Source organism: Alligator mississippiensis, chromosome 11 (assembly GCF_030867095.1).
Source record: "Alligator mississippiensis isolate rAllMis1 chromosome 11, rAllMis1, whole genome shotgun sequence".
Classification (NCBI taxonomy): domain Eukaryota; kingdom Metazoa; phylum Chordata; order Crocodylia; family Alligatoridae; genus Alligator; species Alligator mississippiensis.
The window spans coordinates 42,258,232-42,275,749 of record NC_081834.1 but is presented as its reverse complement, the minus strand read 5'-3'; the positions used below and the strand labels follow the sequence as shown (position 1 = coordinate 42,275,749).

Genomic DNA, 17,518 nt, shown 5'->3' with positions numbered 1-17,518 from the left:
GGCCTCCTAACCCACCACCTCACTTCAGTAGTAATAAATTCAACAAAACAAGCGTTTTCCAATGCATTTCACCACCCTAGTCATCTAAGAGACTCCCCCACCTCCTGGGATCCCATCACCACAGAATCCAAGCACCTCACTCAGTCTTGGATGCATTTCATCCCGATAACATGCCCCAGAGATGGGGAGCGTGAGGGGGACAAAAAAAAAAAAAAAAAAAAAAGGTGAGAAATAGCACCGCCTCATCTCCATTTTAGAGATAACAAAACAGAGGTACTGGCAAGTTATCCAGTTTACCCAAGGTCACAAAGGAGGTCTGTGGAAGAGCAGGGAAATCTGAGAGCATTTAGTTAAAACTAGGATGACACTTATTCACAGACTGGACTTCCACCAAGATTAACTTTAACATCCCCAAGAAGTGTTCTTCTTTTTGTTCTTCTAGCCTGTTCAAAACAAAAAACCAGGACTGGAAATGCTCCAAAGCAGCCAGATCTGAACCTGACCAGGTTCAGACACAAACTTTGGTGAAAAAAAATCAGGGTTACTTAGCAAGGTTCAGATTAAAGCATTATCTCACCCCTGCATCCGCACCCTTGTAACCTAGAAGGTCCCAGATGGGAGTGGAAAGCAGTCTTGAGCACCCTTTAACACCTTTATGCCACCACTCTCCATGAATCTCACCACTGTCTAAACGCCAAGAACCTCGGCTTCCATCCAACGCTTTAACTAGTGCAAACCACTCATGGCAGCCTCACATGCTCTTGTATCAGCGATGGGTACATCCAGCAGCCACGTATTCCACGCCACTGGAGTGTTCTTCTGCTTTAGCAATTCCAAGGGAGCCATTAAACGTTTGCACTTCGGTGACCTTCCATGAAAGTCTCCCCCAGCTGGGAGTGGTCTCCGGGGCAGCTGCTAAAGCTGTTCCAAAGCAATTCCCAAGCAGCTGCTTGATCAATTTGTCTAGGTAGGAGATGGGAAGAGCACTAGATAAATGATGAGGCCAGTAGCTTTGTGTAACACTGATGCTTACACAGCTGGCAGCTAACATTACTATCTATCACTTACTGTGCATGGCTTGACATCGTCAAAGCTCTTCCGAATATTACCCAGCCCAAATGTGTCATATCTCCAAGGGAAGGAAGCCACGTGAGTTCCCCCAGACGAGAAAGTTACCCCAAGCCAGGCTCATCTGGCCATACTCCAGAGTCTAAGCATCAGGCGCAGATTGATGCTCTGCTTAATATAGGTGGGGGCTTCTTCAGGTCTAATTGCTCCCAGACAAGGGATCTAAATGCCACCACACCCCAGCTCCACACTGAAGCTGCTCCTTGGGTCCAGCCTGTTATGGAAACAAGCCTGTATTGCAAATATGCCATATTGCTACTTAGAGAATCCAGACTGGTTTTGAATTGAGCTCTGGTTCCGACCCATGCAGCATTATCCAATGCAATTCAGGGTCCTGTTTCCTAGGTGCTGGCATGTGTCTGGGAGGGTCGGGGGGGGGGGAGGGGGGGGGGAGTTCCCTGTAGAGTGTACTCTAAAAATGGACAAGACTGACAAAGATCGAGGAACACGGAACAGAGATACACAGAGAGACCAGGCAATTTGCTCAGTGGTAAAGAGGGTATCGTGGCAGAACTGGGCATCGAACCACCAGCGGGACATCCCAGTCCAGTCCCATGATCACAAAGCTTTGTCTTCCTTTAATAGAGGCTCTCTCCTACCACATGGCCTCCCTTCATTAGTTAGTAACAAGCCATAAGTATAGCTGAGTGGGGAAATTACCCCGTTCTACAAAAAAAAACATAAGGGGTATGACACTCCCTAATCTGATCAGCGACTTATACTTCAGGTCTCCCACCTCACAGGCCAGCAGTCTGGCCACTATTAGGGGTGTATATATAAAGTTGCTTGTTTTGCCATTTAAAGCACCATATTGCTGTGGCTTAACAGAAGTGCATGGCTTTAAAGCACTTTAAAAATGGCTACAGAACTTCAAATGAATCCTTGTTACATGAAGTATTAAATTGGAAGCACTGCATTTTAGACACAATCCTTGCCTGGGCAGGACTCTCTTGGTCTATCTGGTACCATGTAAACCAGTACAACCTGTTCCATGGTTAGGTTGTCAGCGACTAAACTGACACCCCCACCTGGGTTAGCCTGGGTGAGGAGGGGTGTGCAGACACGCAGCAGTACTAAAAATGAGACCTGTCAAAGGGTGGGTGAGCTCCCCGAGAACCAATGGCCATCTATACCTGGAGAGGATACGGGCAGCACCAGGTCACTCAGTCCGAAGAATCACCAATGATGCAAAGCAACTCGACCAACCCAGGAGGGCTGTTACAGCATCCAAGGTGCTCCAGTCACAGCAGCCTCAGGACCAATTTGACTTAGCAACCTACAGAACTTTAAATAACTTCTGTACGCTAGTCAAATTTCTGACTAGTGAAGCCACCCCAGGAAGCTGTGGGAGCCCCCGGCCTCCTAGCCTGGAAAATGCAGGGAGGGTTCCCCGCCACCAAACATGGCACTTCTGTCATGTTTAAGAGCTCTGTAACTTTATACTGCTATAAAGAACTACTCTAAATTACAGTGCTGCCAAACATGCATGGAGCACTTCTGTCCACTTATTACTAAGCCAGGGGAAGCAATTATCTTTTGATTCCCATCCTTGTCCAGACCGTGATCCAGTCTCCAATGGAAAATGTTAGTTTCAGGAAAAATCAATTTTCCAGGCATCCCTTTGTTTCGCCTGCTTCTAAACCAGCCCCAGGCAACTGTGACCTCACCTTCCAGGAATGTAACACTCAGTAAAAGAAAGGCTCCTAGGAAAGATATGCAATTTGTGACAACACAATAAAAATCTTAATAGCTCTCTGAGGCATCAGAGAGCAGAGGGAGGAGAACACTCTCCCACACACACACCAAACAGTTACACAACCAGAATGGGCCAGGGCAGCTTTTCCTAAGGTGCCTGCATTTAGAAATTGGTTTTCCATGTGTGATTTTTACCATTCTACCAAAATTTGAAGCCAGAACTTCTGATGGTATAAGTCACCCTCTGCAGAATGAGGCCACTTTATACTACAATCTGCCCTTTGACCTTTAAATTAAACACTGTTCAAGTGACAGGCTCTTTTCAAATCCGCTTGGCTTTTGGAGTTACCAGCTGTTCTCCTCACCCCCATCCCCCAGACAGAAGACCCACTACCCTGCCTTCTCCAAGCCTTACCCCATCCATCCCTGCCGAGAAGTCAGTAACATCACCACAATATTGTAGCTCTCTTTGCAGGTTTTAATATGTTGCACCCATTACCATGGCTCTGAACCATCTAGTTGCAGATCTTCCAGTGGAACTAGCCAGCACTTGATACAGCACCTCTTATCCTAAAGGAGTCAAAGGATTGGCAAGCTTGAACCAAATACTAGGAGGGAGATTGCTTTGTCCACTTAAGAGATGGAACATAGCAGCTGCTGAACAGCATGCAGTAATGTTACACAATGCATTAGGACAGGAGATGAAAGATGGTATCATATCCAATCCAAATAGGATATTGAGGAGACAGAGAGCACTGGCTCAATCTACTCCTTGTAAGAAGTTACAATGAACCTTCCAATACGTAATCCATGTGCATATGCCAATTTCTGTCCAAGACAAGCAGAGACACTTGCTTCCTTCAAATGATTCTTGTGTTGCCAGTTATGGAAACTTCATAGCTCACAAAGAAATCTTGCTGTTTTGACCCAAAAGTAGTGCAGGAAGCAAAAACAGTGCAGAGGAGTCTAGATGCGTTGGTCTACTCAGACGTAGAAAACTAACCAGGACCGCAGTGACCCAGGCACAATGCAGAGCTGGAGTTGAGGCCCCCCTAGAAGACACACCAGCAGAAGTCAGAGGCTGCTCTGTTTGTAACAAAATTAAGGAGTTTCCAGTTTACCAGAACTGTGCCTTACCAAAATATCTTGCAGAATCCACATGCCAAATTGTGAGGCCTTGACTTCATGCATCATCGTTATTTTTACTTGCGCACAGCAGCTCCCAGTAGCATGATGGTACAGGGTCAGTAAAGGTCTATGAAGGGATCCTACCTTACAGTGTTATACATCCCAAAGATGTCCCTCATCCAAGTGTGAATCAAGCCCAAGCACACGTAACTTCTGAAGCCTGATACTCTTTCTCTTCTCATTTTCCCTACAGGTAAGAGGTTTCAGTGCTGCTCTCTCTCAGTGGCTGTCTGGAGTGTGTAGTGGATTCTCAGAAAACATTTATGACAAAGAAGCATCTGCTGAAGAGGAGTAGGTGGGGGACATGTAAGACAGTGTCCCATACTATCATGGAGTGGCCTGTCTGTGGCTGGCCCTGGGGACGGGGGCACTGGTGTCCCCACTGTGATCCTGTGGCCAGTCAGATATAGGATACCAGAGCTGAACAACTGTATCATTGCAAGGCAGGCTTCCTTGGGCAATTTACCTACTGCTTCTAGGAGAAAAATCCCTGTCTTACACCCATGTGAACAAAAGCCAGAGATATGGAGACCTGGTGGGTGGCACCTGGGCTACAGCACAGAATCATAGAAAGTGAGGGTTGGAAGGGACCTCAGGAGGTCACATCTAGTCCAACTCCCTGCTTATAGCAGGAACACCCCTAACCACATCATCCCAGCCAGGGCATTGTTGAGCTGGGTCTTAAAAAGCTCAAAGGATGGAGAATCCACCACCTCTCTGGGTCATCTATTCCAATGTTTCACCACCCTCCTAGTGAGAATATTTTTCCCCCATATCCAACCTAAACCTTCCTTGCTGCATAAAGGGCTCAAGCCTGATGCAAAATTAAAGTATCCTGCTTCCAAAGCCAATAGGTGTTATCAGTACTCCAAGCACCTCACAGAGTGGGTAGAAAGAGGCTCTTGTATTACTGGATAGTGGGTCAGATGATGAAATAAAAGATGGGGCTTATATAGGTCCTCTTGAACCTGAAGAGCATTTCCTCTGCAAGAACAAGGAGATTCCCTTGACTGATTTGTGACATACACCAAGCAATTACAGAATTACCCTACCAGGCTTCCATAATATTGCTGAGAGGTCTTGCCCCAATGGACCTGATTAACTTCACTGTGGAGCCGGGCACTGTAGAATCAGTTCCACACTAGGAGATCCAACCAGTCAGCCAGATGTGCATCCAGCACAGCTGAGCTATGCCAGTTTATGAAGATGGAGGAGCAGGCCCAGAGACATTTCCATCAAGGCCCATCTACTTTGGAGCCCTCTTGAGCCATCGCTAGGCTTCTCTCCTCCAAGGACCAGCTGGCTTGGGCACAGCAGTAGCCAACCCTGGCCCTGTGGTCAGACATCAAAGATGGTAGACATTACCTACCCCTCACTTCCAACAGAGCTGGAAGCAGAGAGGAATTTTCTATTATCCAGCTGCACAAAATCCCCGCTCCACCCGAAATCTGATCCCTTTGCTCCTCTAGCTAACCTCTGCCGAGGAAGTCTGGGTCTTTGATCACAGCAGCACCAGCAGAGATTGATGGTCTCAATAAAGCCCCTTCATATTCTTCATTTCCCACTATCTATCACTCCCAGGGGAGCTTTTGCATCTCACCAATATAAACAGAGCAGGGAAGAGCTGAAGGCAGGAGGGGGGACTACCTACCCCCCGCCCCAGCGTAAGGACGGCACACTGCGTGTGGCTTTTAATAAAAATGATAAAGATCACACTCCAGAGCCGTTTGGGGAGCATTTTATTTTTATAAAGGGGATTTCATTTAATTCAATTGAGCTTCTCACGGCAGCAATGAAACACGATGGAAAGCCTGGCTATAGCCAAGCCAAAACACTACAAAGGCATTGCTGCATCTGCCAGAGATGGGTTGGTTCTTTGCCATTTGTTTGGGTCACTGGGTTTGTTTCTTTTGCAAGGATAAGGGGAAAGCAGCTTTTCACATGTGCTATTTGCACAGGTGCCTGTCAACCAAAGCAGCTGCAGACTTAGCAGCAATTAAACACACAACAACCCGTGTAGAAGTTGTGAATCCTCCCACTAGCAGCATCATACAGAGAATAAAGGTAAAGTGAGGCAGGGACTCTGGAGTTCAGTTGTTTACCAGTTACTTGCTCACACAGGGGTGGGGGAAAGCAAGCCGATTCAAGAGATCATTATCCCATAAGCCACTGAATAAAGTTGGCAGCTCACACACGCACTATTTCCAGCCTCCCTGTAGCCGACTGAGTAAGTGCCTTCAAATTAATAGCACCTCTGCCCACCCCACCATGCCCTGGCTGATCCCGTGAGATCGGCATGGATGCACAGCCTTTCTAATCCTCAGGACGCCACAGCACATCAAATGCACCTGGGCAGCAGCACCAGGGTCTGATCTTTCACCCGAGCACAGAGCCCTTTGAAGAGCCCACCCTGGGAAGCTGCCATAGCTCTGGGGGAGCAGGGATACGGCCCGCTGCACAGAGGATGAGGACGTCTGCAGTCATTTTCTGCAGACAAGGTTGCAGGGATGAAACAGAGGATCTGGATGGTCTCATGGGTCCTATCCATCATGAGCTTCTGTAGGGCTCAGGGATGCAGACTCTGATCACAGCACATGCTGGCTGTGCCCACCACCAACACACACCTAGTGTGGTCACCTGCATGCTACCATGGCACTCCTCTCCCCATTCACCCACTCCCAGCCTGGGTTTGCTGGTGTCACCCAAACCTGCATGATGCACAAGATCTGCCCAGCAGTACCACTCCCTCATTGCACCACCTTCCCCTCTGGGACAAGGGCAGGAAAGGAGAGCCTTTTGCTGCCAGGGGGCACCTCTGCATATCTCCATCACTTAACACAGCTCAATTAGAAGCTGCAGTCTCAGTCCTCTTCTGGTTTAGGACAGGCTGTTGATGCCAAGTTCACGCAGCATGCAGAGATCAGCCGTTACAGCACAATTTTCCTGCTATCCCTCCCCGCTCTTGCTCATAAGAGACTTCTCTTACCTTCCTCCCTAACACACAAACAGATCTGACTTCTCATGTTTTCATTCCCCTTGGAGAGGCTATTATGGAGTCGGTATCCCATTGGTCTCTAGTCATTAGCCATAATTGAATGTATCACAACAGCAACAACAGGCTCCATTGTGCTGGGTACAGCACAAGGTCAGGGGCCCATTGTGCTGGTCATTGCACAAATATATAGACAGACACAGCCCCTGCTCTGAAGAGCTGCCAGTCTAAATAGATAAGGCGTCCCAGGGATGGGATGGGATGGGATGTGAAAACACAAAGAGGGCAAGGGACCTGCCCAAAGTCCCACAGCAGGTCAGTGGCAGAGGTGGAACTGGACCCCTGGGTGTCCAAGTCCTAGCCCAGCACCTTGTCCACTGACCCACTCCGCTTCCCAGCATGGAAGCCAGGCTGCTCCAGGATTTGACTATGCTTCAGTGTGATGTTTAACCCCAGAACTGCTGCTTAATCTACCAGCATGCCTGTTGGCTGGAAGGGAATGCCTCCAGCTGTCTCTAAAAGCAGAAAAGACACCTGTCATGCTGCCAGGCAATTCAGGTGCAGCACACCTATATGCTAATGAATGGCACAAGCTCCTAACACACCAACTCCTGTAAAACTTCACTAGCCTTGTTGCCATGATAGCAACCCTCCCCTGCTTCCAACTTAGGGCTCTGCCATTAATAACATGACAGGGTAGCACCCACGTGCTGAGCATCCTGGTTGTCCAGCCCTGAAAGTGTGTGGCACAGAGGAAACCCATGGCCTTTGGTATCCTCAGCCCCTGTTACTTAACATGGGCTGATGAACTAGCAGTGAGAATTGTTTCTTCCTTCCCAACTTCCCCCACCTACCCCAAAGCTGCAGCCTTTCGCACTAGAGGACTTAAGCAACACTGGGGAAAGGACCAGGCTGGGCTAGGAGCAGACTGCAATGGAAACTTGCTTTAATGCCCAGACACCAGCAAAGCACTTTCCAGGTCTTTCCTGGAAACTGTTCACCAGTTACGTGTGAGATCTCATGCATGCACTTGAGGCTGACACACTGCTTCCCCACACCAAGGTCCCATGTCATGGTGGTTTTGTAGAGTGCCACTCCCACACAGCAACAGCATGCCAGCCCCAATTTTCTGACCCTGTGCATCAATGCAATAGATGCACAGCTCTCCCTAGGTATAGAGCACTGCTCAGCCCTCCTCCCAGGTAAGTTTGCTGCTCTGAAGTCTGACAAGGTAACGGTTTTCGAGAACATGGAGCCATTATGAGATCTATTTGGGGCGGGGGGCGATTCACCCAGTCTTAAAGGGGCCCAGTAGTCATAAGTTTCCACCTTTATGGAGTCTCTAAAAACCAAAAAACCAAGGCCCCCACAAATCCTCAGTCACTTGCAAGACAGCCTCAAACAGAAGTACAGGGCAGCAAGAAGAGCAAAGGCAGCTGCTCTGTGACATTCCTTCGCAGGCAGCTTTACAAATGCACCCAGGCTGGATGTGTAAAATACTCTCCATTTACTCCTCTCCTGGGCTTCCTTCCCCTTGAACACAGCCAACAGATAAAGAGTAAAGCCCAACACCAAACTCAATGCATTGATGATGACCACGGTAACCTGGTATCCAAAGGGAACTAGCAGTAACCCTTTGTATCCCCAGTAGTTCTAGCTAGCACCTTTAAAACTGCACAGCCGAACATTTTACTACCAACTTGTTCTAAAGTATAAATTCCCCCCCCACACACATTAGCTGGTTCTTCGCCCCTTGCAAGAACAGAAAAGTTCTCAGGTCTTGCTTAAGAGAGATTCATGATCTTTGTATCAAAAAGAGGCTGAGATAGGAGTTACAGACTTCCCACGCGATTCCTATTAAATCATAGCTGAAATCCCCTCTGATGGAAGCTTTCTGCCAGAAGAAGGCAAGTTCTAAGGAATTCCAAGCAGTACCAGGAAGGAGTGGGGGTGAAGGTATTTCTTGGTCCCAGCCGCTAGGATGTAGCTAGTTATCAACCTCTGTTTAATACTACCAGAATGATCCTTTCAAATCATCATGGACATCTAAGGGCAGTTTATTTTTTCCAGCCACGAGTCTCAGGGAGATGGAGTCTGCTATAAAGCACTCCAATATAAATACAGAATCACTCCTTGGAACTACCTCAGTCACCGCAGCGTAAGTCTGATGAGCGCAAACAGAATTTAGTCTTTTTGAAGAACTATTGTTTGCTGCTTTATAGCCAGCGCATGAGAGAATAAAGTCATGAACATGCTGATTAAGACATAAGCCAGTTAAATAAGATGCATTTTGAAGAGCGATGTGATTTCAAAGAGTTTAATTGTCCATGAAAAACGCCTCCCCCCCACCCCTTCAGGATTTCCCAGTCCTTAATTTTATGTGTGTAAGTAGTCACCCAGAAGTCTACAAATCCACTCACATCAGTAAAGTTAAAAGGACTCACAACTTTGGAAGACCAGCACCCAAGCAAACAAAATGACAACAACAAAAGTCAAACTGTCCATGAAACAAGCACCCACCATTCCCCGCTTCTGCATCCCAGTGTAATCCAGAAAGAAGCTTCTTTCAGGTAGCGTAGTAGTAAGGAGAGTTTTAAAGTGGGAAGCTAAGAAAATAAACTCAAGAGGCTTTTGTGTAATGTCTGTTCCCTTTATGATCATCAGGAACATGGCACTAACGTAAGACTAAGTGCCTTAGGCAAACCTGGAGCGGCTACAATAGAGTTTACAACCTGGAGAAAGAAACATTTTGTTAGTACAGCAGTCCCACAGATTCATTACTCTGAATTGCCCTTAGTGTCCCATCAGGCCAAAGCAAACCAGCAAAGTTCCCCCTACAACAAGGAACAGGAACTTAAGGCAAGCCAGGAAAGTAAAACATTACCTTCTCCAATCAAGTCTCCTGAGATAGCAGCAGATGCACTGAACAGTTTGTCCTCAGCAGCAGGTAGATAATTATCCTGTTAAAGTGCCACTCTCCTTAGGACTGTATAATCGTATCCACTTCCCCTTTTCTCTCTCTTTCTCTCCTACTTTATTTAAAGTTGCCCCAAGAGCTAATTGTCCATGGGGCTGGGAGGCAAGTGCACTCAGCAACTGCTGCTGCTGCAGCTGTTCCTGCGAGTTTCCTAATCTGATCAGAGGATCCCAGCAGAGATGCAGCCATGCAAGCTTAAAGGCAAAGTTCAGCACACCGGAGGGAGAGGGAGAGAGAGAGAGGAGGCTCTCTATTGCTGAGGAACTTTATCCCCTTCCATTGCTAAGAGGGCTTGGCTTAGGGCCATCCCAGGGCTTAGAAAATTAAAAACAACCGGTCTGGCCTTTGATTATCAACTGCATTTCTGGACAGGCAGCAGGGGATGCCACACCCCCCACAACAAATGCTCAACTGGTACCTAATCATATCCTCCCTCCCCAAACTGCTGTGAGCTGTGATGAGTCCCTTGCCCTGATAGCCTTTCAGCCCCTATGGAGCTGGGGGTAGGTGGTTTCGCTCCATAAGAGTAACCAAATGAGCTCCCCTGCAGCAGTAAATGAATTCCAGCTCTATGGGTGTCGGGGGCTCACTTGGCAGTGGGTGTGAATCAGCCACAGCTGCAAATGGGTCACAGAGCCAAGATTTTGGCTTGTGGAGGGGTGCCCAAACTGTGGTACGTGTACTCCCAGGGGTATGTAAGACCTCTCTGGCAGAAATTGTCATGGCAGATTTAATTTTCATTATATAATAATCAACATTTAAGGGGTTAAAATATGCTGGTAGGGTATGTGGGCAGCTGGTATATCTGGAAGCAGGTATGCAATAAGAAAAAGTTTGGGAACCTCAGGGCTAGTATAAATCAGTTGGTTTCAGCTGACCTGTGGCAAGTTGTACAAGCTGGGGAGCTGGCCCAGGGGCTTCTCCTGTGTTTTCCTCCTGATTTACTTTGCCTTGTGGCTTTACTCCAAGTACATTGGGTTGCTCCTGGCCCTCGTGGGCCTGATCCCAACCAGATGGGGGTTGGTAGGGAAAATGGAGAGACCTTTGTGTTTGTTTTCACGTGACCATCTTGCTGGTGCAAGGGACCGATTGGCAGCGCGAGGGAATGATGCTTGTTCTAGTCGCAGGCAGTGCCAACTCAAAACAGCAGTACCACCTCCCCCCTGCCAGTCCACCCACCCAGGCCCTGTCTGCGCTACAGAATGGACCCATGGTTAATTGAACCGAGTGGAGCACCCACGGGTGCCATCCCATACCAGGTGCAAGTCTACTGCAGTTCTGCAGGGCAGAGCTGTGTTTGTGCTGTTCTACACAGTAGTCATCACAGGGCTCTTGACATACTTATCCCACAGATCCTTGCAGTGGTTTCTTAGAGATTTCAGAAAGTTTTTTGGAAGTTTTCACAGAGCCCAGAGCAACTGTAAAAAAAGAAGCCAAGTTGTCTGGGTCCTTTGGAAAACTCTTCCACCTCCCCAGGGAATTTCCCTTTGTTCCTGAGATGCTGGGTCCATTTCTTAGGCCTTCTTCAGAAATAGAGGTGAAGGCAAATTCGCTTTGAAATTCTTCAAAGCAGGTGGTATGGGAGGGAACAGTAGTAGGGAACAGATTCCTGAGACCAGAAGCTCCTGGAGTACATCATTAAAGCAGGTAAATAATTTTTTACCAAGGAGCTTTTTTTTCATTTGCAATTTGTGATGATCCGATTCTCTCTGATGGGCCCAATGCCCTGGCTAGATTACCTCTCCCATGATGCAATGCAGCTTGCACACTTCATGCAACTGAGCTTTGATCAAAACAAAACTAAATACAACTTTATTGGAATGTGGATGAATTTGCTAGATGATATATTAAGTTAAAAAAACACAGCAAATAGACAAATATACTCAAAAGATATTGTTTCATTAGTCCTGTAGTGATGATAGTTAAATGCACATCAGATACTCAGATTCATAATACAAGTACTAGGCTTCTTAAGCATCCTACGCTTCACTATTATTCATTTCCACAGCCAAGTTAAGGTTTTTAACTAGAACTAAAAATGGTCTTTAGGGCTGTGAAATGAAAGGGAGAGATTCCCAGGAATGGCTAACAGACAGCTGAATTGCAGAAGAAAGGATAGCTTGATTGCTGGAACTTGAAAAGATTTGTTAACACCTATAGAGTGAAGAGCAATAAGCAGGAATCAGGTAGATTATAATGAGCCATGAAGTCAATTCACCCCTTCAGCACCGGCTGAATAGAAATATTGCTTCCCCTCTGAGGTGGTTGGCTTTCGAAGTTTAGCTGGAGCAGGAATCAAAGGGAGGAGTGCAATTGCACCCCCGCATCCACACCAGATCCTCTTTTGGGTGGAATGGCTCAGGGATGGCAAACCCATAAGTGACAGGGAAGCGACCAGACAGTTCTTTAGGGCAAGTCCTGTCTCATCCTGTGTATGTACAGAAGAGACAAGATCCTTCAGCACCCAGGGTTGGTGGGGGTGGGAGGCTATTTCTACCATTGGAGACTGAGAAGTTAGGAGGGTGGGTGTGGTGAGGGGAAAGGGAGGGGGATCAAAGTGTTACCTGCCCCAACTTTCTGCACAGGGAAGGGAGCTGCTACTGCTGCCGCTACTCTTGTAAAGGCAGCCAGGCTCCCTGGTGCCCTGTTCACCCCTCCCAAGATCTTCTGTTCTGTGCAGGATTTTCTGCTCTGCCAGTCTTCCCACGGGGTGTCATTCCACTGGCCTCATTCACGGGCTGCCCCCAGATACTCTGCTAGGTGTGGGGTTGTGCCTGTCTGGCTCCTATGGCCAGGCAATGAAGGGCTGCCCTTGCCATGGCAAAGATGCCGGGGGGAGGCGGGGCATTTTGGCACCCCCTCAATAGTTGGCACCAAGGGATGGTGCCCTGCTTGCGCCCCCTAGTTATTTTGCTGATGTACAGCACCTAGCACAGAGCCCAAAGTCCTTCTGTGGGTAAAACTGCCTGCTAAATCAAAGCTCATATCTCCCTGAATAAGGACAGCACAAACACTGGAAGGTTTAGGATTATCCGATGTCTTTTATGAAGCATAGCTGATAATGGCTTCCAGCCCCCTTTTATTTTCAATGAAGTCCCAAGAGTTTTGCCATTCTTTCTGTAGGAGCAAGGAGGATCTACAGCAGGGCTGTCAAAGATACAGCCTAAGAAACCCTTGGGTCAGAGTGCTGCTCTTGGGTCCAGAGTTGACCCAGAAGCTACAGCCGGCACATGCCAGACTGGTCTTGCGCACAGGGCCTGGGATGTGAATCCCACGTGGTGCCTACTCTGGCTGGCCTGGGACCTGTGCTGCACATGGTGCTCCCCCACCCTCTGCCACCTCAGCCACTCCAGGGTAGACCCTGTGTGCAGTGCAGGTCCCCAACTGGCTGCAGTAAGTGCCATGTATAGTGTGCATCCCAGATTGGCCCTGCACAGGTGCTACATGCCATGTAGTCCTGGAGGGCTGGGGTTGCTATTGCATGCTCTGGATCTGACAGGAGGGGTAGGTATATGGACCCGATCTGGCCTACAAGGCTGGCCACACGCCATTCATCCAGCCTGTGGACCAGCCCCGCACGACTTATCCAGATCATAGACCGATGAGTTTGAAACCCTTGATCTACACCATTTGAAAGAGATGCTACTGTCATCTAACTGTCAGCCTAAAAATAAATCAAGAGGTATTGCCTTGCACTATTATCCTCATCTTCTATGCTGCATATGCAATGTATCACTTGCATTTCTTCTTTCTGTGGACTTTTCTTATCAGCAGTTTTTTTCTACACTCTCTTTGTGCTATGTACACAGAGTAATGCCAGACCTAGTGCACATGTAGATCTAGCACAACTAAAAAAAATTATCTTAATGAAGTGTACATTACATTAGATTAAGTGAAAATTGCTCTTTGATGATCGCATAATTAAAGACAGAATGTTAATATATTTGTACAAGGGATGAAAGGAAATTAAACATGACGGTTAATGGTATAAAGGAGAAAGTACCTGCCATATTCACATATTACAGCTCTGTGAGATTTTAATTGGAGCCCTGCAAAACTTTCTGAACAAAGCCTGTTACAGTCATGATTCCAAATCAAATTGTGTGCCCTAACTACTTTGGTCATGAAGAACAGGAGTTATTATTGTCCTAAATAGGGCCCTGAGCCTCTGAAGATTTAACCCGATGCTTAATCAGGTACATGTGAATAGTCTTGTTGATGTAATTTGCACAGGTCCTATATGAAAAGATGAGTGTGATATCTATTATTGCAGCCAACACACCAAAGACTGGACCAGGAACCCACAGGGCTAACAGCATAAACAACTACATCTTGAGCCAACAAGTTTCTTTAGGTAAATGTGATGTCTTTTATTAGACCAGCTAAATAGTTGGAAAAATTGTTCTTTGCAAGCTTTCAGGTACAAACATCGGGCCTGAAACTTGGAAACTTTGAAATGACTGCATCTTGAAGCTGCAGCAACTTGAGGACTGGCTTTGAGCAGGACTTAACAGATGCATGCAGATGAGTGTGGAAAGCAGAAGCATTTGCTTTAAGTCTTTGTTGTAAGTCCAGATTTCCCAAGTGGCCCAGTCACCATCCTTGATCTCAGCCACCTTGAATATTGGGGCCTTGGAAATCTGGTTCCAAATGTTTCATCTTGCTTCCATCACCGGCTTATTTAAAAACCTTGGATGCAGATTGCGTTCACCCAGATAACAATCTGTTTTGGGTGAATCTGGGATCAATTCATGGTCATGGCTGAAAACAACATAGAAACCAACAGTTTTTGGCTGAGGAGTATTGATTTTTTTTCCTTTCCAACAAGCCCCTGAAAACAGAAATACTAAAGAGTGAATAATTCAATGTCCAAATGATGGTGCCACGCCATGCAGTGGTACAAAGAGATTAAAGGGCTTGCCTTCGGTCACGCAGGGAACCTTATGTCTCTCTGGGACTGCATACAAGAAAGAAGGGTGTAGCAGGTGCAGTTAAATCACCTTTGTGCCTCCATTTCTGACCCTCTTGAGGTGCTTGCCAGTCTCAGGCCTATGTGTGTGTTAGCCCCCTGCCTGCCCCATACAGTGTCAGATAGGAAGCCACTTTCACAAGGGGGCCAGGGAGTGTAGTGGCTTGAGCACAGACCAGTGACTCAGGCAAGGCAGTTTCTACTCCCAGCCTGCCTATCTGTCCTCAGGCAGGCTGGGGTTGTCTTCTGTAGGGAAACTATTGATAATAATGGAGATAATAAGGGTGTATGTGTTGGGGGGGGCATGTCAGCACGAATGAGAGATGCCACATAATGAGCACCTAATGCAGTATAATGGCTGTCAGTGGGATGCTGTGGAAAATGAACTAGTAAATGAAATAACCTATTAACTGCCCCCCTCCGCCCCATCATAGATTCATATGTAACCCGGATGCACCCCAAAATGTGCTTCTCCCCCTTCAATTAGAGGGGATAGGTGGTTAGGCAGGAGTGCTGCGGGAGGGGTCTACTGTGCATGCCAGTCCCCCCACCCTCTGATCCTCTGTAGAGGCAGGGTAGGAAAGCTTAACTATTTATAGGTTTATTAATATACAGGTAACCGTATTTACAGATTTACAAGAAAGTATTGGTAAATATATACATTATACAGATCACTCAAATACCCTTATGCTCTATAATCAAAGACCTAAGGGACCACCACCTCAAGAGGACTCGGGTCCCTATGCAGGTAAGCAGCTGTCAGCAACCAGTAAGTACAACAAAGGCAGATTAATACAGGTATCAGCAGGTAAGTTTAGACAAGAACAACAACAAGTAAATACAGGCAAATCTTAAATAGATGACATAACCCGGGTCACATTAAAGGATAACAATACATGAGTAACTATTTACAAAATATGAGGCACAAGTCCCACAACCCCCTCCCCCTCCAGGTACCCACGTGACTGGATCCACTGGGCGTTCCCTAAGATGCCTAACCCTGGCACCTCTCCTACGGGAAAAAAGGCAGGGTTCCAGTAACGTCTCAGCCCCTGATGGCGCCCTCCCCCGGTTACTGATCTCTTGGGACCCCCGTCTCAGGGCTTCCTCCCCTGTGGGGACCCTTTTCCTGGGCACTTACGGATCTGGGGAGCAGACCGGAAGAGGCTCCCAGAGCCACAGGTGCCTTGTTGGGGCCACCCGGGGCCCTGCCTTCTGTCCTCCGTTGGGGCTCGGGCTGCCTTATGCGGGTACCAAAACCTGGGCCTCACCTTCTGCCTTTCATTGGGGCTTGGGTCACCTTGTGTGGGTCCTGAAGTCCAGGCCCCGGGGTACCTCAGCTGTGCCACACTGATGCCTCCTGGGTGCCGAGCCTCACACCAGGGAGGGGGTTGCAAACCCAAGTTACCCAGAGCCACTCCCAGGGTTTGGGACGCCATGGGTAGCAGACACAAGCTGCCATGTGCGGCTCCCAGGGTCGGGCAACTCTGTGTACCACCGCATGCACTGGGGTTCTTGGCTGCATGCCGAGCGAAGCAGACCCAAGCCACCGCATGCGGCTTCCAGGGTCTGGTGGCCCCATGCACTGCTTTGTGCACCAAGTATCCTGGGACCTGAGCTGCCTCCTCTAGCTCCCAGGGTCTGCCCCGTGCACCGTGCTGTGCACGGGCTAGGGCTGTAGCCAAAGCTGCTCGCCGCTCCGGATCCTGCCAAGGGAGTTGTTGGGGGCTCTTCTGGGCTACAGATGCCGCCTGCTGGGCAGCTGTCCCCAGCCTTTCTTAGCCCTCTGCCGCTTCGCTGTCCCTCGATGTATCTGCTGAATGCTGGGCATGCAGCTCCTTTATTTACTGTGGAAGCTCTGCCTCCAAAGACTTGCCAGACCTGCAGGATGCAAGCTTCAGTCAGGTCCGAGAGGCTCTTTGCCCTGCCTCTGTGTAAGGAGCGGGACTGGCCTTGTCCAGCCCTTACCTGTATTGGGCTTGGCCAAGTGACTTTTGCCTGATTCCAGGGGCAGTAGAGTTCTGGTGACATACCAGAGTGGCCAGTTGCCACAGTGGGTGGGGGTGGGGATGAGGAGCAATGCACTGTGGGAATCTGGAGGTCTAACCCGATCCTAGTCATGGAATGCTTGGTGTCCATTGTAACACTGAACTGCTTCATGTAGCGCCAGTTCAAAATGGTATCCAATTTCTCAGGTACACTTTTGAACCTTTGCAAGAGGTTTAAACTGGTCTAAACTGTCTTGTACATCTGTCTGCTCATGTTTTAAGTTGTGTTTAACCAGTCTAAGCTTTACATATGTCCATGTCTTAAGTGAGATGAAGTTCAGCCCCATGCCTCTGTATGTGTTTTCTTCAGCACTAAAGTGATGATAATCTGGATGAAGTAAACCAGTATTTCTTGAGGCATGAATAGAAGATTGGCCAATGCTTAGCTAATAATGAGTGATTGATCTAGATATTAAATTGCAGTAATGTAACTAAGTGATGGTGACTCAGACACCAGCCCTGGGAGCCAGTTTGGGGGGAAGCCAAAAATAGCAGCTCCCACCACTAGTCTCCTGGCCACC

The 17,518-nt window shown here is 47.9% G+C and overlaps 1 protein-coding gene across 2 annotated transcripts in view; it reads right to left on the bottom strand.

Moving 5' to 3' along the window:
- The window catches only part of STRA6 (signaling receptor and transporter of retinol STRA6), a 45,033-nt gene extending 34,650 nt beyond the window's left edge, over window positions 1–10,383 (bottom strand). The window contains exon 1 of one of the 2 annotated variants that reach the window (XM_019477876.2): window positions 9,888–10,383. The gene's annotated coding sequence lies outside the window, so the exon portion shown is untranslated. The remainder of the gene's footprint in view (window positions 1–9,887) is intronic. The other variant, XM_006273156.4, reaches the window with a different exon arrangement.
- Window positions 10,384–17,518: the final 7,135 nt, after the last annotated feature.